At 35.3% G+C, this 25,541-nt stretch overlaps 1 protein-coding gene across 1 annotated transcript in view; it reads left to right on the top strand.

Moving 5' to 3' along the window:
• The window catches only part of gjc1 (gap junction protein gamma 1), a 68,320-nt gene that overhangs the window by 911 nt on the left and 41,868 nt on the right, over nt 1–25,541 (top strand). The window lies entirely within an intron of this gene.

Genomic DNA, 25,541 nt, shown 5'->3' with positions numbered 1-25,541 from the left:
TTTATCCACAGGTTTGGGTTCAGCGTTTTTGCTGACAGAAACAAAACGGCTCTATAGACTTCACATTTAAAAACTACAATGCTTCTGCTTAGTGTCAAAACATCCAAAGCTAAAACTGAGTATTTTAGCTTTGAAGAAAGATATTTCTTTGCTTCAGAGAAATAGCCATGTCTAAAAATACTTTCACAGAACATTAAACGCTTTTCTTGCTCTTTCTTTTTTTATTTGGCCATTTAATTCATTATTTTCTTCGAGTATTATGAATTGATTACCTTTAAGCAGCTAAATAGCTTGTTTGTTCCTTTCTTTCCTTCCATCTTTCTTTTTGTGTGTGTGTTTGTTTCTATAATACTGTAAATGTGACCGCGGACCACAAATCCAGTCATAATTGTCAATGTCTTTAAATTGAAATGTTTACATCTCGTGAAAGCTGATTAAGTTAGCTTTCCATTGATTTATGCTTTGTTAGGATTGGACAATATTTGGTCAAGATATAACCATTTAAATATCTCGAAGCTGAAGGTGTGAAACAATCTAAATATTAAGAAAGTCCCTTTTAAAGTTATGCAAATGAAATGCTTAGCAATGCACATTAGTAATCAATTTGTTTTTATATACACTCTCAGAAAAAATGGTACAATTTTGTACCAAAGAAGGTATAAACCCTTGTCACTTGTGCAATATCTTTTTTTATGGGACAGAATTGTACCTTAAGATAAAGAAACAAATGTGTGCCATTGCAGTTTGTACCTTTTAAGGGCATGATTTATCCCATGGGAAACCAAAATGTCCCTTTGGTTTTTAAAACCTGCAATTTCTGAAGGAACCACCACAGTGACAAAACACTTTGTACCTTAACAGTGTCAAATTGTTTACGTAACATTTATTTAAAATGCCTTAAATGTTTAGATGACAATAGTTTTATGTTTTACCAATTGTTTTGTTTTATAGAACTTAACAATTAATGTTTAAAAATTTCTTTAAACATATACTTTTAAATGATGATTCATGGATGAAAATGGAAATTACTCATAAAATCACTTTGCCTTTCCAGTCATTTATTTTCATTGTTATTGTAACAAAGAAGGGGTTGTAAAAGTACCGTAAAAGGTACAGAACAGTGTCATAAGTGGTCTTCTCTGTACCACATAAGGTACAGCTTTTACAAAGGTACAAAACTGTTCCTTAAGGAACATTATTTGTACCACATGCACCTTTTTTTCTGAGAGTGTATTTACAGTTGAAAATGCACATATCTTCATGGAACATGAACTATTTTACTATTCTAATGACTTATAATGAATAAAATGAATATCATTTTGACCCATATAACATATTTTTGGCTATTACCTAAATTTACCCATGCAACATATTATATAAGAAGCACAACAAAATCTCAAATCAAAAGGTTTTGCTTGAAATCAGAAGCTATTTGTTAAAGCTGACCACCCTCCTTTGTCAAGTATCAGATAATCTCATAAAATCATTGTTTTGAAGAGGATTATGCTTGTCGTTTTGTGAAAGGCAGTTGAGTGTAATTTTTTTTCTTCATGCTGTAAGTGAGCAGAGTTATTCAGTGTTTGTTCGCGGTCAGTCTGTTTAACGTCTGCTAAGAGGACACCATGTTTTCCAGTGAAATGTACACGGTACAGTACTGCTGTTCGGCTCACTGCTCCACAGCAACAAGCCTTGCAGGTATTTGTCACAGTTGTGCAACATAAACATCTGATTAAAGCAATTAGCTGATATTAGAGCTTGAAAAGGATTTCATTAGCAGAGGTGAGGTGGTGGTGCGTAAAAAGCACAAAATACCTCTTGTGGGGTTTTCCACTTTACTCTTCATCTATTGTTGCTTTTTTATACGGCCTATTGGCACTTTGTGTATCTGGAATTTTCATCTGATTTTAACTTTACAATTGCTGCTTAAAATAATAATAATAATCACAGTGCCTTTGCCCACTGATGGATTTATGGCTTTTATGGGCTTTCATACTTTGTTGGCATGTTAAATGTGTCATCGAGGACTTGAAATATCATATAAAAAATATATAACTAATCATTTTTGGATGTTTACTTTATTTCATTCTTTGTTAAGGGTCATTTTAAATCAGATTTTTATTTCTGCCATACATTAATGTATGGGGTTTTAATATTTTAGATTCCGCAGAGCCCAACATATGATCGTTCTTGAGCGAGGGACCTCCATCCTAAAATGTAAACGGCATCTGTAGAGTTTTGTGCGTGAAGACCCAATTTACACTGTAAAGAAAATCTGAAGAAATAAAATTATTAATGGGCCAAAAGTATTATTAGGGGAAAAAATTATAAAAGAATACATATTTTTCTACTCATTTAATTAATGCATCTGCTAATTTTTTTGTTCATTTATTTATTTTACATTTTGGATTACTGGTTTAATTATTACAAATATGATTTTAATGGATAATTAACACAATTTTGTATGAATTGTTTTAGAAATATATTATCTATCTGTCTATCTGTCTGTCTGTCTGTCTGTCTGTCTTTATATTATTTATTTGTTGTTTATGTAGTTTTTATTGTAAATGGAATGAAATGAATGTAGAAACAACATATTATTAGAAGTGAATCCATTTGTAAATGAAAGAAATAATTACCAGTTTGAAAGTAGATGATTAGTTTGTACATACGAGATGCAGAATCGGACACTCAAGACTCTCATATTTATTGAAAGGGGAAAAAAACAGGTCTGTGACTCGTGTAAGAAAATTTTGACGATAAAACATAGTTTAATAGAATGTGTATTTTTTTAATGATAGAGAGTGTTTTTATTCAGGAGATATTTTAAAGGAAATGTTTAAAAAGGTGCCTTCTGGAATTTTTTTTGGGATATTTATCTTTAATCAAACTAAAAGATTTAGTGTTTGTTTGTTTTTTGTACAATGTATGTTTAAGAAACCGATATGATTGTTATATATTGTTTAATTTGTATACATTTTGCTATGAATATAGCCAAAGCTGCTGATATGCCATTAAAATATAAATAAATAAAATAAATAAATAGTTTTTATTGTAATTTCTCAATTTAAAAACCCCTGCCTTTAAATTATTTATTAAATATTTAGTTAATATATTTAATCAGTACATTATTCACCCTTTTCTAGACTCAATTAAAATCATTTAGAAAAATGATTTAAAGCTGATCATCTAAAAATATGCAATTAGCTAATCATTTCATATTGATCACTGTGTGAAAGTAAATTTAAAATAATAAATTAAATATTATTAAAAACAAATACATAATTCATAAATGCTCAAGGTTGAATAGCTGTTAATTAAACATTTTATGTGATTAAAAGAACTCATCTATTTTAGTATTAATATGGATACATAGTAGGGCTGCACAATATATCGTTTCAGCATTGATATCGCAATCTGTGTGTCTGCAATAGTCACATCACAGAATCTGCAATGTTGAGTTAGGATCATAGTTGATCAACTGTTGAGAATACATTAAATTTGTGGAGTCACTGCAAAGTATAACCATAACAGAGTCAAACTTTATCATTTGCATGTGTTTACGAGGCATTTCAAGAGAATGAGGTGGTGCTGCGTAAAAAGTACAAAATATAATAATATTTTAGATGCCACAGACTCCAACATCGTTCTTGAGCGAGGGACATCCATCTTAAAATGTAAACAGCATCTGTAGAGTTTTGTGAAGAAAATCTGAAGAAATACTATTATAAATGGGCCAAAAGTATTATTTAAAAAAAAAATAATTAAAAGAATACATATTTTTCTTCACATTAAATTAGTGCATCTGGTGATTTGTTTGCTTTAATTAATGAATAATTAATTTATTTATTTAAAATTTGGGGTTACTGATTTAATTACTACAAATATAATTTTAATGGATAGTTAACACATTTTTGTATCAATTATTTTAGAAATATTATAATTATTGCCATCTATCTATCTATCTATCTATCTATCTATCTATCTATCTATCTATCTATCTATCTATCTATCTATCTATCTATCTATCTGTCTGTCTGTCTGTCTGTCTGTCTGTCTGTCTGTCTCTGTCTGTCTGTCTGTCTGTCTGTCTGTCTGTCTGTCTGTCTGTCTGTCTGTCTGTCTGTCTGTCTGTCTATCTATTTTTATTGGAATTTCTCAACTTGAAAATGACTGCCTTAAATTTTTTTATTCATTTATTTTTACTGTTTTAAAATGCATTTAACAAGTACATTATTCATCCAGACTCAATTAAAATCATTTCGAAAAATATTTAAAACTTATCATCTAAAAGTGTGCAATTAGCAAACCATTTAACATTCACTACTATGTGAAAGTGAGTTATAAATAATACATTAAATATAGATGAATTAAATACATGAAAAAATAATTGCTCAAGGTTGAATACCTGTTAATTAAACATATTTTATATGAATAAAAGAAGTCATTTATTCTAGTAGTATACATAGTAGGGCTGCACTATATATCGTTTTAGCAGTCACATTGCAGGATCTGCAGTGTTGAGTTAGTTGATCAACAGTTGATAATACATGAGATTTGTGGAGTTAAGTAAACCATTACAGAGTCAAGCGTTTATCATTTGCATGTGTTTTAAAGGCTTTTCAAGAGAGTTTAAAGTTTAAAAATTGTACTCAATTTCTAACTAAACAGTGTTATTTTACATTTCATAATTTAGCCTAAAACGGTTCATGAAAATGACTTTCCGGAAACTGTTTCTTTGACTTTTTTCCTTGCTTTACTGTAATTATTCTTGCTTGCAATTTGTTTGTTATTTTTTTTATACATGACTTACACTCTTACAAACTTGCCCCGATCAATCTAAATGAATGATTTTTTTTGACCAAATAGAGCTATTCAAACCATATGGTGAAATAGTATTCATATTGCAATATACATTGCAGAAAAACAAAATATCGCAATGTCAGATGCATTTTCAACAGCATCTTTGGTTCCTGTTTTTCTCACTTCATCTAGAGCAGGAGGATCTGTCTGCGCTTCAACCTATGTGACATATTACATGCAAACACACTGTAGACATTCAGGCTTTGCTGCAGATAGAAATATAGTAAAGAAAGGATTGGAAATTGTGCCTTGCCGGAGTAAAAGAGCGATGAGGAGCACATTCTGTCTGGCATGCAATTACACACACGCTCATGCACTTGAAAGTCCAGGAGCCTGATCTGAGGAACCTGGCCTGTGTGCAGTTTTCTAATGTGAACATACACACACACATAAAGAGATGAAACAGACTGCTTCGTTCCGGCTGGTCAAGGCCAGTTTTGACCACCCAGATTGAGGCAGCTTCAGATAATTGGGGAGTTTCTGAAGCCTCTCAGTAAGTCTGTTACAATGCTTCCATTTGGATATTAAAAATAATGATGGCAATCCCCAAATATATATATATATATATATATATATATATTGTGCATCTTTAGGTGCATAGTATAGTTATCATGCCGTATGACATTATGGATATATTTGGTCCCCACAGTTTGGAAAACCTGACCCATATGGGCTGTTTATACCTGGCTACAAAGGAAGTGTAAATGCGCTACAAAATGGGTTTCAGACAGATATAAATCCAGTCACTTAAACCACTACAGTAGGTGGTCTGGGACACATCCATATGAAACTGGACAAGTATGTGCATTGGATGTTAAAGCCACATGTGTAAATTGTACTCTTCCTAAAACGTTAAACCATGAAAGTGAGAGCATGTTTTAAGCTTTATGACATAATAAAGCCAGATACAACAGTGCTAATGCGCAAACACTACAGATAGCAGTTATTGAGTGTTTGTTTAGTTTTTTTTTGCTAGTGCAAAACACCACAGATAGCAGTTATTGAGTGTTTGTTTAGTTTTTTTTTGCTAGTGCAAAACACCACAGATAGCAGTTATTGAGTGTTTGTTTAGTTTTTTTTCATTCACTTTTTGACCAGTCATTAACCGTTAAATGATCAAATTAGAGTGTTGAATTAATATAAAACAGCAGCATTTATAACAGAGTCTCATCACACACCTGTAGTAGCCAATGTCTGTGAACGGAGAGGCAAAATATAGGATTTAGTTAATTTACAAAGACACAGTGTTTTGTTTTTGGGAGAGTAGGTTATACACAAATGAGGGTAAATAATTTACAGTTTTTAATACTGTTTTTAAGTATATTTAGGATAAAAATAGATGTTTTATTTAGCTTATAATGACAGCAGACGGGGCAATACAGATAAAAAATTATCATGATATAACGTTTAATATCATTCGGTATCAATAATTATTGAATATTTTTTAACAATCCATTTAACAATATTAGGATTGTTTTTAGTTGTTCATTAATTAATTCTTTTTCTTTTCGGCTTAGCCCTTTTGTTCATCAGGGGTCGCCACAGCAGAATGAACCACAATAAATTACTAAGCAATTAACAAATGAATAAAATTAATAAATAACATTTTACAAAGTGTGCAATGATGAAGTGTAAACGCTGAACAAACAAAACAACTTTTACGGTAGATCAACATCTGTAAGGTGTGAATAATAACAAAGTAAACCTCAAACTCTGTAAACAAAACCAGTTATGATAATTAAATCTGAGCTTTCAAGTAAAGAAACCAACCATCATTATTCAAATACATACTTCAACATTACAAATTGTGAAGTTGGATGACTACATTACCCCTATGCTAAAAACTCGCTCAGGTGGGGTGCCAGTGTCTGGGATGCACAAGAAAAGAAACCAAAAAGCCACTCTGGTGACATCCTTGCATCCTTTTTTATTCACAATCTCCTCACTGCTGCTAGTCATGGCACTCATTTCCCCTGGCGTCTTTCGTAAGTTGGCGACCATCAGCCGTTTTCTCAAAGGATGACAAACGAACAAACCATTGCTGTGGTTCTGATACTAGTTTGTATTTATGAAGAGAATGAAAAAGCAGATTGGTTGGTTCTACTTACATGAATGGCGGTGCATATGTGGCATTCTGAAAAGTTGAGATGTTTTTATCTTGGTGCGCCTGGAAAACGCACACACTTCACATGCGCGCTGATTGCACAGCGCCTAGCTGCCTTCCTCGATTGGAAATAACCCTATGGTTTCCACTACATTCATTTTCTGTAATCGTAGTAGTGCTGTGTGTTATTTGTTTAACCTTTTAAGGTGACATGCTGACTGACTGACAGGTGCATGATGGTTGGGGCCAGCAAACATGATGTAGCTTTCAGTTCAAATGAACACAATTTCCATAATTATACTTTATAGACAATGGACTATGGCTCTGCATACAATGACTTTATCTTGCTGGAGTTTATAGCCGTTTCACTTTACTTCAGGATGCATTAATGGGTGTACTCCTATTGAAGACATTCATAAATATTCCTAGCAAATCTAATAAATGTTGGAGAAACTACATAAACACACTAAATCACACTTCAGCAGCGTTTATTTGAGTACGCACAAAAAAAGTCTGCACTTGAGCAGAAGTTTTGTGCACGAACAGAGGAAATCGGCGCAAGCAAAAAGATTTGCATGCTTGTATTACATAAATGCGATCTCGATTTGTAATACTGCACTCACGACAGTTGTCATTGAAATAACGCCACAGGTAGTTAGTAGATCTGTGTAAAAGGTCTGCCACCACAGCTGAAATAAATACTAGAGGAAACACTGAAATAACCCTGAGCTTATTGGCATTCCCTCCAAGGCGCGTGTTTATCAGCCACATTTTCATAAAGCTATAGCGCTTCATACCGAAACTTCACACCAAACTTTTTTTATCGTTATTGAAAATTGTGTTCTGTCAATAAATACGATAACTGTTTTATCAGCCCAGCCCTACTGGAGCCTGTAGCCTTCATAAAAAACCCATTTGTGTGCCGATTAAGAGCTATAGCTTACAATTCTGTAAAGATACCAATAATTAAATAAGCATCAGATACGACATATTTTAAGTCAATATAACCTAGATAAATCTGCACATAGTTCGGGATTTAAATATCAGAATCATATCTGTTTAGCAACGATGGATTTAAGCGGCAGTGTAAATTTATGCATTTTTACAAAGCAGATTTCATTCATTCATTTATTCATTTTCAGCTTAGTCCCTTTATTAATCCATGGTCACCAAAACGGAATGGACCACCAACTTATCCAGCATATATTTTACGCAGCGTATGCCCTTCTAGCTTTAACCCATCATTGGGAAACACCCATACACTCTCATTCAAACACATACACTATAGACAATTTAGCTTGCCCAATTCACCTGTACCACATGTCTTTGGACTATGGGGGAAACCGGAGGAAACCCATGCAAGCACAGGGAGAACATGCAAACTTCACACTGAAATGCCAACTGACCCAGCCAAGGCTCGAACCAGCAACCCTCTTGCTGTGAGGCGATCGTGCTACCCACTGTACCACCACGAAATCAGATACGCCCCAAATCAGATATCAGATCAGAGAAAACAGAGAAAAGTGTCCAGGTGTAAACCGCTCCATAGACAGTGATGTATTTTGTTGGATTTTGCATGTGCACTTGTGTGCTTTCTACAAAGGAGAGCTGTCTTCATCATTGTGGTGATTCATAATGACTCCATCATTGTGTGATGCGCACACATACATACACACACACACACATACACACCATGGACACAGCATGTTTGTGTGTGTGTGTGTGTGTGTGTGTGTGTTGGGGGGGGTTATAGATCCTCAGTGACATTCCCAGTGGGAAGGAGTCTGATGTGATTCTTTTCTTCCACTCAGCTCAGTGCTAAAGCGAACCTTTGGCATGCACACACACACGCACACACACACACACACACACACACACACATGAGTGTGCATTCGCAGCTTCTGTGGCTGAGTGAGTAAATCTGCAGTCAGTATTAATGCTGTGTGACAGCGAGGGATGACTGCAGAGACAGGACACACCGAGACAACAGAGGCCACATAAAACACACACACAAACACAAGCCGTGCTGATTTACAGCGTTCCCTCCCATGGTCTGCCCAGCATCATCTTTGGCAAAACTTTCTCTTTCTCATTCTCAAGTCTCTGTGGTGACACATAACCTGTGTCAAAGACAAGTACATGGGCTCTGTTGACCCAGCCAGGTCTGGGTCCTGTCAAACAGAGACAGAGCAAAACAGAGAAAGAAATTACATACTTGAGAAATCCATTAGGTTGCAGACTCAAGTCTCTGTTTCTTCTTCTCTGGATCTGTTGCTCAGATGAAATAAATGTAGAGAAGTACAGGTCTCACTTCCAATTGGAGGCGCAACAAACTGGATTTGATACAATACTGATGGCTGTGCTGACAATTTGATGTTATCCCAAAGCGTTCTGCCAGAATCTGCACTCCTGGTCGCAAGAAATTTAAACACGCTCCATCTGAAGTGTTCGCAGCACAGCTGAATGTACTGCACTGTGGCCAGAACAAAATCGTTATGTCGAGTTTGCCATCTGAAGCAAATGTCATGGGGAAAAGATTGTGAAACAGAAATGAAGCCGTACAGTGAGGGCTCAACGATGAGAAAGTTTCATTTGCCCTATTTTGTCAGAGCTTGCTATAAACACACATGTTACTGTTTGGCCAGTGAAAATTTTGGCAGATCATTTAAAGATCTACAGGTCTGTTTGATAAAAAGTGATCTAATCTGGTTTGCGTCGGCCCGTTAAAAAAAAAAAAGCTTTACTGTTCTGCTCTGACAAAGGCAATAAATAGTTAACCTGTTACTTTTTAATTTGAGTCAATAAGAATTAATTCAGGGCGAGGCAGTGGCACAGTAGGTAATGCTGTCGCCTCACAGCAAGAAGGTCGCTGGGTCACTGGTTCGAACCTCGGCTCAGTTGGCGTTTCTGTGTGGAGTTTGTATGTTCTCCCAGAATCTCCCAGCCTTCGCGTGGGTTTCCTCCGGGTGCTCCGGTTTCCCCCACCGTTCAAAGACATGCAGTAAAGGTGAATTGGGTAGGCTAAATTGTCCGTAGTGTATGAATGTGTGTGTGTGAATGTGTGTGTGGATGTTTCCCAGAGAAGGGTTGCGGCTGGAAGGGCATCCGCTGCGTAAAAACTTGCTGGATAAGTTGGCGGTTCATTCCGCTGTGGCAAACCCAGATTAATAAAGGGACTAAGCCGACAAGAAAATGAATGAAGAATTTATTCATTCATTAATTTTCCTGAATACAACCCAAATTGTAACCCAGTACTGGAAAACTATCATAGACACACACATACACACACACACACACACACATGTTTGTTTTTGTGAAAAGTGGGTACATTACATAGGTTTCTATTCATTTTATACTGTTCAAATCGTTTATTGTATTGCCCTCACCCCACCCTACCCCTAAACCCAACCATCACAGCAGACTGTGTACAGATTTACTCTCTGATTAAACTCATCCTGTGGGATTTATAAGCTTTTTAAGAAACGAGGACGTCACCAATGTCCTCATATTTCACCTCATTTTTGTAATACCTGTGTCATACTTACGTCATTATAAAGATTTGTGTCCTAATATGTCACAAAAACACGTACACACTCACACACACACACACACACAAACACACACACTCCGGCCATTTTAGTTTACTCAATTCACCTGTACTGCATGTCTTTGGACTGTGGTGGAAATCGTAGCACCCAGAGGAAACCCACACCTACATGTGGAGAACATGCAAACTCTACACAGAAATGCCAACTGACCCAGCCGGGACTTAAACCAATGAGCTTCTTGCTGTAAGGTGACAGTGCTACCACTGAGCCACCGTGTCACACTCAATTTTTTATTTGAATAGTTTATTTCCTGTTTTTTATTGTTAGGGATAGGTTTAGGAATGATCAGAACATGATTTTTTGCAGCCAAAACAAACTACCAACAAAGTCTATGAAAGTGATTTGCTGCCACTTTTGGATGTGCAGGGACAGTGGGTGTTTTGTGGGAAACATCAGTGCCTTGAATTCAATGCACAAGTTGTGCAAAAGCCTGCATAGAGAGCCATCTGTACGCTTGTTATGTGGTGACGTGTTGGTATTGTATGTAGTACTGTTTCCTGGTCCAAGCTGCCACTCATTTGAGTTGAGAAATTGTTTGTTTATGATTACTTTTAATTCATATCACACATTAAAGTTAATTTTATATAAAGTTATAGTGTACACAACAATCTCTGGGCTTGCTGCATAACAAATAACAAAATTTTAACAATTTATTAAAAAAAAAAAAAATCACTTTCTGGCCATAGGATATTAGGCATAGAAATATGTAAGTGATTGCACCCGGAAGCCGCTTCGCGTGACATCACACTTAACAAGCGGATAGGCCTTTCAAATGCCACACTCTTAAAAATAAAGATGTCATGCTTTGGTTCTACAAAGAACTTTTTAACATCTACAGAAAATTTCTATTGCCTAAGTAAAGGTACTTTAAAGTCAGATTATTAAAACGTTTATTAGTTCACTGAAAGCTTCTTTAGTGAATCAAAATTTGTTCAGTTTCATCATTGCAATAACATTAGTTTAGAAGCCTTAATTTTTTTAATAGTGTATTGTGAAAGTTTTTTTTTTTTTTAGACCCTTCTTAATATGAAAGACTCTTTAGAGAACCAAAAGTGATTTATCTGTTGCACCACGGCAATAACCACTTTTTTGATCCTGCATTTTCAAGAGTAGTAAAATGAATAGGCATGAGGTTATAACTGTGTTCAAGGTATACCGTGGTTTGAAACAACAGTATCTCCAGCAGAAAAGATCTTCAAAGATGCCATCTTAAATTGTAAAGAAATCTGTGTTTTTAAAACAAATGAATAAAACAGAAATCAATAATTCATTTGATTTGTTCAGCCTGACATGTTTATTGTTCCAAAATATTTTTAATGTTTCCCAAATTAAAATATATAATGTACAAAGGTGAAGAAGGTTTTGTTTTTTTGCCCAGACATTTAAAAAAGAATATATTTTAGAGCAGGAATCTCAATACTGTAAAACCATGATATTTATATTCACGATTATCATACCGTCAGAATCTTATACCGTCCCATGCCTACATGGGATGATAACCGTTTTCAAGGTATACCTCGGTTTGGAAAAGTCAAGGTTTTAAAACTTTCTGTAATACGAAAGGTATATGTAAGATTTTTTTTATTTGCGCTTTTGTTTAGTTTTTTAGGACAACAGTAACTCTATCAGAAAAGATAAGCAAATATGCCGTTTAAATGGTAACGAAATCTGTGTTTTTTTTTAAACAAATGAAGACAGCAAAAGTCAATAATTAATTTGAATTATTTATCCTGATGTTTACTTTTCCAAAATATTTGAAATGTTTCTCAAAATAAAAAATAATGTTTCAAGGGTAAAAAAGCTTACCCAGACATTTAAAAAGAATATATTTTAGAGCAGTAATCACAATACCGTCTTACTCAATACCGTGATTTTTCATCGAAGGTTATCATACTGTCAGAATCTTATACCAACCCATGCCTAGAAACGAACACTTTAAAAATGCTTGTTCTACCATAGAGTTCCTATTGCCCAATGAAGGTTATGTATAAACAAATGGATGCAAAGGAACTTCCCAGAACTGTAGAGGAAATTTTATGGGTGACAAGAAAATGAACCTCCTCAAAGTTCAAGAAGGGAGTCAGCTGTTTTTTTCCTTCTAGTTTTCTTCCCCCCCCTGTGTGATCTGTTTCTCCTTTCGGTTCTCCTCTAACTCTCCCTCAGTGATCCTGCCATGAGCGCAGTGACAGACCTCTTAATTACATCATCAACACGAAACATGAGTCCTCCAACACAGGTCAAAAAGTATTAGACAGAATTTATATATGTGTTTGTGTGTGTGTGTGTGTGTGTGAGAGAGAGAGAGAGAGAGAGATGTCCTTGTTTCCTGTCTTTTCCCCAAGTCATGTTCAAAGGGGGTATCATTCACCCATGGCTGGGTTTCCATGGCCACAAGGACCAAGCCAATCAGAGCGCAGGGCCACCATGTGCTCCAGACGAGGAAAAAGCCCTTCGGCGACACATATGCTAGCATGCTAACGCTAAGCATCTCCTCCTCCTCCATTTCGATCCCCATAACCCTTAAATCTATTTCAAGTTTTAAATAGCGTGATGCATTTATAATGTTTTCCCTTATGTTGTCACTTTTTTTTTCTCCCTCTTCGCTTTCTTCCCAAGGCAAGACATGAATAATGAGGGAAAAGGAAAGATGGGCAGCAGTAAAGGGAAGGGGAAGTGCCCTACAGACAAACAAGCCTTAACTATAAGTGTAAAAATAGAAAGGAGGTGAGCTGCATACCGTGGAGTTGTTTTCCTACAAACTTTGCTGATTTATATTGTCTGACGGAGTGTTTATTCTGTTAGAGCGCGGAAGGTCTACAAAAGAAACAGAGTAGGAGAAAACATTTACTGGTGGATTTATAGCCACGCAGACGGCAATTCCTGTAACCGTTTCTTTCTCCACGCCAACAAACTGAATTTTCCTACGGTTTAATGCGCTCTAAACTGTAATAGAATTGCATTGTTTGCTTTTGGGAATGATTGTGTCCGTGGAAATGGAGTTCTATTGTTCCCGTCTAATCTCAGTGTTTTGTTCAGACATGGCTTTTATATATTATGTGGACACATCTGCAGGTATGGGATTGTGTGGAGGAACGCAACGCTCTCTCACTCTCTCTCTCTCTCTCTCTCACACACACACACACACACACACACACACAGACACTCATTCTCGCGCATACCTTGATCAAAGGCTTTAAGCTCAGATTTTGGAGAAATCCCCTCAATGGCAAGTTTCCATGGAGACTAAAATATTTCCCCAATACTCATCCTAAGCTGCGTCTCACTTCACAGTTACCATTATGTGCTCCCTCTTTTCCTCCTTTCACTGCAAAAATGATTTTCCTACTCTGTATTTTATGCCTTGTTTTGTAGTACATAGAGATCCTTAAAGGGGTCAAGAACTCAGATGTTCACTTGTAATGTTAGCAAGATTATTAAATTAAACACTATTCTACTTATTGAATTAATAGGCACTTAGCATTTAAGGCATTGAAGTTAATACCCAATTATATGATTGTTTGGTTTTGTGTATTAAAATAATAGATGGACTCTGTTGTTATTAGAGATGCAACGGTTGTAGGTTTTGGTTGTATAATTATAGTCTGAGAAATAATTACAGTTACGCGGTTATCACAATAATTATGCATTTATTCATTTTAAAACACTACAAGTTTAGAAAATCACATGCAAACTCCCTATATTTTAAAGTGTTATTTTTTTGTGCCTCAGTAACTAAATAATAAAGCACAGAATAATATTAAAAACAAACAATAGTCCATTTCTCTTTGGACTTAAAAATACATGAAAATAAGTTTTTTTGGCATTTAAACACAAGTAATAATTTTACTCTTAAAATAAATGACACACTTTGGAAACGTACCTGCAATACCGTTCCTAAATTATGTATACAATTTTTTATTTACTTTTTTTTGTTTGTTATTTTCAGTTTTTTAGGACAACATTAATTCCAGCATAAAATATATCCAAAGATGCCGTTTTAAATTGTAAAAAAATTCAGTTTTTGACAAAAATGAAGGCAGCAGAAGTCAATAATTCATTTGAATTGTTCAGCCTGACATGTTTACTGCTCCAAAATATTTTAAATGTTTCTTAAAATACAATATATTGTGCTTAAAAGGGAGAAAAGTGTTTGGTTTTTACCCAGACATTTAAAAAGAATTTACTAGTAATCGCATAACCTTTAAAACCGTGATGTTTTTATCCAAGGTTATCATACCGTCAGAATCTTATACCGGCCTATGCCTAATGTTAATCTAATCATCATATTACCTAAGTTTTTCCCTTTTAAAGAGAACAAATGTAGTGAAAGACTGTTGAGCCTCTGTCTGAAAGGTACTTTTGGTCTACATTACTACATTATGAACTTTTCTTTTTTTCATTTTCTCTTTGGAGAATAAATGTGTATTTTTCAATCAAAGTATAAAGCTGAATGGTCAGTTTTTGTCTGGTGACAGGTGACAGGTGCACCTGGAAAGTGTGAGCGTGTTGTGCTGCGTGTTGTGCTGCGTGCGCACCTCATGCATGTCACTCCCAATATGCACGCAAGAAAAGAAATAACGCACGTCCGCGTGTCAAAGTCTTGACATGAATGGCCCTCAGTGAATGGCCTCAGTGATAGGTAATCCAGTGTGTGTGTGTATTAGATTTGGTGTACAAGCTTGGAACTTAAAACTAGTGCACAGTTGGCTTAACATTGTTATGGAAAAACGCGGTGTGGAGAACCTTTACAATTAATTAACCATGACATAACCTTTAATTAACCAAGCACGGTTAATAGTGAAATCGGTTAATCGTTGCATCCCTAGTTGTTATGTACTCTGGACAAAAAAAAGTTTGGTACAATTTATTTAGAAATAATAAATAAATAGCTAAATAGCTAGGCGGTTCATTCTGCTGTGGCGACCCCGGATTAGTAAAGGGACTAAGCCGACAAGAAAATGAATGAATGAAATAAATAGCTAGTGGATAAAACGCTTTGTACAAACTACAACATGCACTCCATTAGGTTTTAATTTTAGTCCCATTTTAGCCTTTATTTTTTTAGTTTGTTTTGAGTCTTTTATAAGCTTTTATTTTTATTCATCGTTTCATTGTTTAAAAATGAAATGACTGTCTAAAATAAAGCAAATAACAGTGTTTTACTGAAGTGTTCTACATTTACATTTAGTCATTTAGCAGACACTTTTATCCAAAGCAACTTACAAATGAGGACAAGGAAGCAATTTACACAACTATAAGAGCAACAATAAGTGCTATAGGCAAGTTTCAGGTGTGTAAAGTCTAAGAAGGAAAGCATTAGTAATGTAAGAATTTTTATTTATTTATTTTCTTTTTTAAATACAGTTAGTGGCATAAAAAGGCTCTTTAATATGGTCAAAAAATTCACATCCTTTTATTTTTATTTTTTGGGGGGGCTAAAATGCATTTTTTGTATCTTTCTCTATATTTTTATAAATATTACTTTATCTTTGAATTTGATTTTCTTATTATGATTTTTAAAGGATCAAAAAACCTTAAGTAACCCTTAAGTACTTTTTTTTTATGTAACAGATTTGTGTTGAGCATCAATTAACTCAGTGTTAGCACCTGTTAGCTTTAATTGTGGGTGAAACCGGATCATTTTGAGCTTTTGTCAGCTAGTTTCATCTTCCGGTTAAAAAAAATCATTATTGGGGCGGGATCAAAATTGGTAACGTAAACGATACCTGCCTGTCCAGTGATGACGTGTCAGTTTCTCATTATTATTCATAGACTAAGTTTAATCCTATGAGAAGACCTTGCTTCTTAATTATTTCTGACAGCACGTCCTTTCCGATGACAGACTCGTATGGACAGACCTGCCAAGCTGTTAGATTGCATTCGCGCAAGGCATGCAGTATTTAGGTGGTGTTTATTTCCAAGATCCATGGGGTTTGTTGCATGGCTTTCTCTGCGATGCTGTCTGGGCTACCGATACAACCTGTTTGTGTGATTTGGCCAACCTGTTTGTGTGCAGCAAGCATTTTTGTCGAGAGAGCTGTACGAGAATCAGAGATTAGTGGACTTTGTCTTTTATCAGTTGAAATCGTTACCATTCAGACACATCGCCTATCTGTTCTGCTGTGTTCGCCTTTGTTTAAAATCCTCCAGATTACTGGCAGGTTGGAATCGTTTGGGGAAAAGACCTGCTGTAGCCTACTGCTATTCGCTGTGACTGCATTCAGACCCAGGGATTTAGGAGGAGAGAAATCCTACTCATTTATAGTGTTTATTGTCTTTATAATGATATAACGAATTGTGGTTACATGAAATTCCAAATAGGCTATTGATAATGTGACAGTGCATTAAATTGTTTACCGTTTATTTCTAATTGTGAAAACTTACTGCGTTTTTTGTCAGATTATTTTTTTTTGACTTGACTTGGTGAGTCAACTGACACTTATTTTTTTCCTGCTCTGCTGTCCACGCTCATTCCTCTCTCTGCTCACAGAGCTAACCGCCCATCATGAAGCATTTTTTGAAAAACTTTTGAGACTTGAACTGAAAGAGGGGGTATTCATGACACTTTAAAAATCTGTACTTTGACTTGTTTTACATCCTACAAATGTTACACAAATACAGAATGTTCATTTTAATTTCACTAAAGTTACATTCACTTAAGTTAAATACACCAAAATATTTGGATTACCCCAAATTTAAGTCACATTACAGTTACTGCTATCTTAAATTGCACTTTAGTTTTTAGGTTTAAAATATTGCACATTTATTGTCCAACAATTATTTTATCATAATGGATATTTTGGTCAGAGTTATTGCACACATATGTTTCTACAGTTAGATGTTACAAACCTTCTGTTTGCATACACATGGCAGCGCAGCAGTTCACTGAAGTTTGGGAACTCTAGCAGAAACTTGCATGACTTTTACTATTTACAGATGGAGAATACACTTGTGAAATGTACCAAGGAAAACCGCACATCTCAAACACACCAAATAAGCAGCCGATCTGGCAGCTGCACATGTGTCTGTCAGAGCATCTTACAGCAAACTTCGGAGTTATTTTAAAGCCCATAATATGAAGCGTGCGTCTCGTTTAGGACAAATTGGATTATGCACAAATTAGATTATGCATGCCGCTAAAGATAATAGAGCCAATTATAATCAGTGATTCTGACCACATTGGATGAAGTGCAGCATGACCGTAAATGTGTGCCCTGTTTTGGTTCTGATGAACTCTAAATACAGTACTTACCCTTCTTCTGATATGAAGAAACTGGGGATTTGCATGCATACAACAGCACAAGTTTTGTTTAGTGCTTATACTATAAATATAATAATACTATAAATGAATAAACCTCACTTGTACCATTTTGCAAAAGTCACATTACATGATTTTACTGATTACCATGGTGAAATGAAAGTTTGTGGAGGTAAACTCAAAAATGACTTTTGTTGCATCTTCAAACTACTTATTTAAAATGAGTTGAAACGACACTTCTTAAGTTTTTTTTGGCGGGACAACTTAATTATTTTATGTTCAAGCCACTCAGATTAGTAAAAATGGTTAAGTTAACTTAATCAGTTTGTTTTGGGACAACATGAAGGAATTGTGTAAAACCCAACATTTTTATCTCAATATCTCCATTATTGATTTTACACAATCATCAGAAACCAAAAATGAAATTTGAAATTGAATTAATTACACAGCTACTCTCTTGTATTTGTTCTCCTCCTCCTTTATGCTTGAATTAGTGGTTGGCAATGATGTAAAAATGATTTCATTGATCATCTTTTGCAGAGGTGCTCTTTCATGGTTGTTTTGTCTTGTCTTCTGAAAAATGTATCACATTTAGTTATGTGCTGCAAAGAAAAAAAATCCAGACACTGTCTTTCATTCATTTAATAAAGCATGAAAAATCAAACACACACACACACACACACACGAGATATTTTAGCATAAGTAGGTTTAATATTACAATCAGCTTTAGGAGACTTTTAATGCAGGTAGAGTGGAATTTACAGCAAAGCACATGCAGAAGCGGTAAAGTCGCGTAACAAGCAGATGCTCGCTAATATGCTTCATCTGTGGATTAGATTTAGAAGTGAAGGTGCATCATGGTGCACTAAGTTCATGCATAATTCATCTTATTAAGTGTTGAATCTGAAAGTTTGGGGGTTTTACGGATGTGGAATTTGAAGTGCCTCATATTCACCTCACTAGAAAAGTTGTTGGTGCTTTTTTTGGCAGCGAGTGCAGGAGTTGGGAAAGCAGCTGTAAATATTATTGTCCTACTTCAACAGCTCTCTGTTATCATCCGTTCGGGGGGTTTCCTGCAGGACCAACGAGAAGATGATGTCACCAATAATGGCGCCGCATGTTTTACAAAAGTGACTACAGCTGGAGGTCAAGGCAGCGGCGAGTGTAGCTCCACTGTTTACATCTGTGAGAAAGATGTTTTTGGGCCAAGCTGTGTGTATATTCATGTTGACGTGCAAAGGAAAATATTACCAACAATGTATTTGGAATATCAGGCTTTTTGGCAACGTTTATGCACAGGGTCCAGGAGTGAACTTTTGTGTGCGCATATGTTTATGTATGTGTGAATCTTTACTGAATCTTTACTTCGTCGTGACATGGTGAATTCAAGCCTGTTTAAAGCGGTTGTGCTGATGCCACATTTCATGCCATGTAAAAAGTAACATATTACAATCTTGCATTATACCAACTTCTTTAAAATACTTAATGTTACTTATGGCCTGTTTTCACTGAATGGTACGATTCTGTGCCTTTTTATGGCCGTTTCCACTATCAAAAGGACCACAAAAAAAAAAAAAACACCACACTGTACCACTTTGCAAAGGCTACCTAGCATGACAAATTAGTACCTAAAGTTGGAGCAAGACGCACAGCTGAACGCTATTGGTTTACAGAGAAATGTCACTAGCGCATGCACTAGCCAGGAGAATTAAAACAAAGGCTGCGTCCGAAACCCCCTACTACTCAGTAGGTACTACATTTGAATTTAAACGTACTACTCAGCCGTTAGAAAAGTACGTTCTATACAGTATGAATGTGAAAAGTATGAATGGAATTCGGACGTACTACATCCGCCATTTTGTCATGGTCACATGATCTACCTGCGTCAGTTGCGTCGCCTCACTTCCATTCATGAATTCTCTCATGGGGCATTATGGGAAAGCGCAGCGTGCATGGGATGCGCACTTCAGAATCTCACCGGAAGTAGTAAGTCATCCGGGTACTTCTCGCCTACTGATTTTCGAATTCTATGAATTCGGACATACTACTCGGCTCACATACTGATTTTAGCGTACTATATAGTATGGAAAAATGCAGTTTCGGACACAGCCAAAGAAACCATTAAAAAACTGCCATGTTTAACTATTATTACCACCTTTTGAACTATGATGAACTTGGAATGATGGAGTTATTTTTTAACAAGATGTTAGATATGCTGGTGAAGATGAAAGATGCAGATGAGAGGTTTGACTGTGGGCTATATGTTGCTTGTTGTTTTTGAACCCAAATAAGGACTAAATGTATGCTGTGTGTATTTTATCTGTGTGTATCGGTCTGTATGTGTTCATATATGTTGCATTTATTTATTTAATTTATAGAATTGCTACAGTAGACTATTTTGCACTGTCATTGATCTGCAGTTATAATCAAATCCTGTTCATAGAAAAGTTAGCAATGAACATTTACACGGAAGTATTTTTGTGTACAAAGCAGAAGTGCTTCTCATATGATATGTGAACGACCTGTACAGCTTTACTGTATACATTTCCTTGAGCGAGGTTCTCGAGACCTACCTGAGCTCAACCTCCCCTCTCGCATCAGCTACAGTAAGTGTGAACTCTTGAATTGTAATATGTTACCTCAAACACTTTTACATCACTAGGTACATCCAAATACCATATTTTACAGCATACAATGTGAGTCTTTTTAATCTGAATCTGAAAAGTGCAGCAATTTATATTCCAAAGCAGATAATTTAATGCAGTTTACATCAAAAAGCTCTACACAAAGTTAGGCACTTGGGCTACACTAAGCAACACCTATTGTGTCAAGTAAAAGAGATGTGCATTTAGCACACAATACTAGTTTTACTTTAACGTCATTTAGATGTTTATAAGTGCTGCTTATTTATGTTGTTTTATATTCTTGTTTCTTTTTGTCACTTAAATGTCCTTTATTCTGTTTTGAATACACTTTTATTGAGTGAGGACAACCAAAACTCATGCTTATGTTAGAAAATGTTTTATTTTATTCAGAGTTAGTAATCCTGAATTAAGGCAGCACTGTCGCCTCACTGCAAGAAGGTCGCTGGTTCGAGTCCTTGCTGGACTAGCTGGCATTTCTGTTGGAGTTTGTGTTGTTGGTTTCTTCCGAGTACTCCGGTTTCCCCCATAATCCAAACACATACGCTGTAAGTGAATTGGATGAACTAAATTGGCTGTAGTGCATTAGTGTGTGTGAATGTGAGAGTGGTTGGGTGTTTCTCAGTACCGAGTTGTGTCTGGAGGGGCACCCACTGCGTAAAACATATGCTGGAATAGTTGGCGGTTCATTCCGCTGTGGCGATCCCTGATATATAAGGCACTAAGCCGAAGAACAATGAATGAATAATCCTGAATTAATTCATAAAGTGAGACTTACATCTGTGCAACGTATGTTCCTTTTTTCTTTTTTCCTCTGAACAATGCAATTTTGACCCAGCACTCCTTCACGCATGGCTCGTTTTCAGGAAATTACTAAACATGATGTATGTATTCATTAGAGACACATTTGAGATTCATGTTATTTCAAGTGTAAATGGAATTTATTTCAAACGACCACTTGGAATCTGATGAACGGAGACAGATGTTAGTACTATAGGCACAGAAAGCAATAACGGTCCCAGTGAAGAAATGAATAGGACGGCAGGGTTTAAAGAAAATGCATGGTTGAAAAGTAGAGGTCACAGCAAGAAAGAAGAGCACGAGTGAGTAAGAGAGAGATAATGAGGTGAGCTGAGGTAATATTTACAGCTCCCCTGACTCGATTCACTCACCGTGTGTGATTAAGTGTGTGTGTGCATGTGTGTGTAGAAGGCATTGTTTCCTACATCACTTTTCAGCAGCAGCACTACTCCACAGCAAAAGAGAAATTATATGAGCAAGGTTGTGTGCTTGTAGATTTACTTCTTAAGACTAGCTAAAGAAAAATCATTTAAATTAACTTTGTTTTTACCGGTGTATAAAGCACAGCATTCAAACACAGTGATCAGAGCCCATAAACGAATGACTCTCAGTTTCAAGTTATTTCCCTGGATCAGGTTTACAACAGTCTAGTGAATTATGCATTAAATCGTTTTTATTTTTTAGGCTGGTAAGTTTTTGTTTTAATAAAAAGATTCACAAGTATGTTGTCACCGTATTTATTATTATTTTTAAATAATTGTTCACTGTTTTTGTCAAAGTTGCTCACTCACAAATGCACGGATCTCAGGAATTAACAAAAAAACACATATTTATTTATTTACACATTAACACAACAGGAACTGGAATATCAAACAATGGCAGGACAAGGAGTTGTGACAAAATAATAGCGGACAACTAATAAACAGAACTTACAGAACATACAGGTGTTTGACACAGGTGAAACTTATAAACATTAACAAACAGTGGGAAAACTAAAAGAACAAAGGAATCACATGACAAAAACAGTAGCACATGGAACAAAACACAGGGAATCCCAACAAATACACAATGACAGCATCTAGACACACCCAAATCGTGACAGTTGGAATAGGTTTTAAATGTTATGGTCAAAGTAAAGCTTACTCAAGCCTTTAGTGTCCTTTAGAAATCAAATTAATTTGATGATTTAAAACTCAAGGCACAATTCTTTTTCTTATTATTATATAGTCTTGAAATCAGTTGTGTTACTTCATATTTAAAATGAAAAATAAAACATTAATAGATCAGTGGAAATCTATTTACCTTAGGTCAGTTTAATGCATCCTGGCTGAATACAAACAATAATAAAAAAATAATTATTAAATTATTAAATGATTACTTGGGTCATGCTTCATTTTAAACGATTAATGTTACGATTCATGCTGTTAATCATTAACTAAAACTTTTGACTCAATAAAATACTATTTTGCTGCTTATTAAAAGTGCGGTGGTAGTTGTGTTTAAGTATTGGGTAAGATTGGAGTAGAATAAGAGCATACTTTAATAGTACTAGAAATAGCCTATATCTTAATAATAGGCAGGTAATGAGGCAATAGTTCATAAAAGGGCTGCATAATACTACAAAAAAAAAAAAGATATATGATGTAAGTGCTGCACGAATCTAGCTAAAATGAGAATCCCAAATTTTTTTTTTGCCTTAAAAAAAGATCACGATTTTCTCACGATTCTGTAGATATAAAATAAAGGTTAGTTTGAGTGGGCTATTATTATTGTTATTCTCAAACATGTGGTAAAACAGGAGTTGGCTTTGTGTAGCTGTACTGTTAGTAAAAATTCTAAATTTTGGATTGACTTGGAATGGTGGACTTGAACAGACTTTAGATTTGTCTTGTCATTAATGCTGAAGATAATTCTGATGTATAATTATTTTGTTTGAGACATCTGTTTAAAATCTGCCACTGACATGATTTTCGTGAATACAGAAGACTGGGTGGGTATTTTTGCATTTCGGCGGGTTTTGGATACTGTTTGGGCTGGAATCAGTCGGCTACATCTGGCAACACTGTGCATGCTTTCGGTTTCATTTTCTCTGCTAAGAGCGGTTCACCTCCCGCGCGGCTCCCAAACAATCACTCTGTTCCACAAACTGAATGTTATTTACAACATTACTACCTGTTTTTCAGAGCATATGCAGGTTCTGTTCACTATAAAGTAGAGTTCATTTAGAGCCGCGCGCGCGGTAACAGCTGACAGTCAACTTGCGTCACGTTTGATTTTGCGGTCGCAAGTACATTACATGAAGACAGAAATGTAAATTTTTAAGGTGAATTTTATCTTATAAATACAGCATGTGACTCTTTCAACACCATTTGAAGGTGTCCAAGTTGTTGAACAACGTATGTAAAACAATGTGAAGACTTGTGCGGCCACCATTGCTTCTCTCCTAAACTTGAAAATATGATTGACAGAATCGTAGAAATGATGGATTAAGATCGTCTAGGACGTCGAATCGAGATTGCCATCTTTTTATGAATAATTGTGCAGTTCTATATGATGTTGTTGATTATTATTACGATACTACACGGTACTATATTACAATATATCCTTTCCATTGAAAAGTGCTATAATTGTTAACTGTTTTTAATTCATTTATTTAATTATATAAAATAAGTAGGTAAAATATATAATTCAGATCTAATTAAACAAAAAAAATGAATAAGTGAAAACCTTCTGATTGGCATTTTCTTATCTCGTCTTGACTCATGCTATTAATATTTATTTTCAGCTCTGGGTGGTCTTTGGGCTTCTCCAGCCAATAGCAGATTAGTAACTACATGGGGAGGTAGGGCTTAAGATAGTAAGGCCCCACCTGATTGTTCAATTTTAGATAAACAACCAATGCATAAAATAAATGAAATTTAATCACATGGCTGGGATACATATATTACAATTAACAATTGTTTTGCAATGTATTGTGCAGCCCAAGTTAATAGTGGAAATTGGTAACAAACTAAAGTGATACCATTTCTTGAATTGTAATAATGTGGCCAACTAAATGAAGTTGTATAATAATGACAAGTGATTTTGGATTCTCTCTTTTTGATTGTTACATTTTCATATCAAAATATAAAGTCAGAATTATTAGCCCTCCTAAATTATTAGCCCATCTGCATATTTTTCCCCAATTTCTGTTTACAGATAGATTTTTTTTCAACACATTTTAATAACTAATTTCTAATAACTGATTTATTTTATCTTTGCCATAGTGACAGTGCACAATATTTTATTAGATATTTTCAAGACACTATTGTTCAGCTTAAAGAGCAATTTAAGCCTTTCAAATTTACAATCACACTGGTGTGATCAGCCTTGGCTGATCCCTGAAATGTACAATCACACCGGTGTGATTAGAACATTCCAAGCGCACTTAAACTGCTAGAACTTCTAAAATTCAAATCTGACTGCACATGCTGAGGCACAGAAAGAGGTGCACAGTGCTTGCCATAAATCACAATTTATCCATGCTTTAAAACAAATAACATTTAGGTTTCAGACATTCAAATACACATAATTACAAGCAAGACACACGAATGTGTACAAAGACGTTAATAATAACTTTTTCGATAGAACTGGACGATGTGCTTTGTTCATGTAAGACTCACTGTTTATGTTACAAGAATATTTTCTCTATTACTCTCCGAGATAAACAGTTGCTTACCTTTTATGTATGTTCGATAGAAAATGATCAATTAGCATGATTTAAATCCAGCAGCTGGGATCTGTCGTGTGGTTGTTGCTAGAAGGGATACAGCTGCATTTGGAAGTTAAAATAAAGTATTAATATTATTTATTAAATTCACAATAATTGTATTTTATTAGTGTCTACCTCAACCCTAAACCCAACCCTCATGGTAATGAAAAAATATAATTTGTTGTACAGTGTCACAAAAATGATGCTATATTTACATGAGTGTCCTCAGCTGTATCCCATCTAGACTAGCACTGCAGGAGAGGGTGAAATCTAGATGAGATACAGCAGAGGATACTCATAGCATAATCTAATAAAATACAATTTTATTGCTGTTGACCTTATTTTTCCCTTATGAATCTCTTTGGCTTAAGACTTCCAGTCTCATTCACTGACATTCATTTCTTATTATATTATTCTGCTTTGTCTGTGCAGTCATGGGCACACTTGTTTGTAGAGCAAGTAGTTTGATTGTTTTATGCTGTTTATTATTTCTAGTAATTTCTGCCAAAGGCAACTG

This window comes from Danio rerio, chromosome 3 (genome assembly GCF_049306965.1).
Source record: "Danio rerio strain Tuebingen ecotype United States chromosome 3, GRCz12tu, whole genome shotgun sequence".
In the NCBI taxonomy this organism is placed as follows: domain Eukaryota; kingdom Metazoa; phylum Chordata; class Actinopteri; order Cypriniformes; family Danionidae; genus Danio; species Danio rerio.
This window is presented reverse-complemented; position numbering and strand designations above follow the sequence as displayed.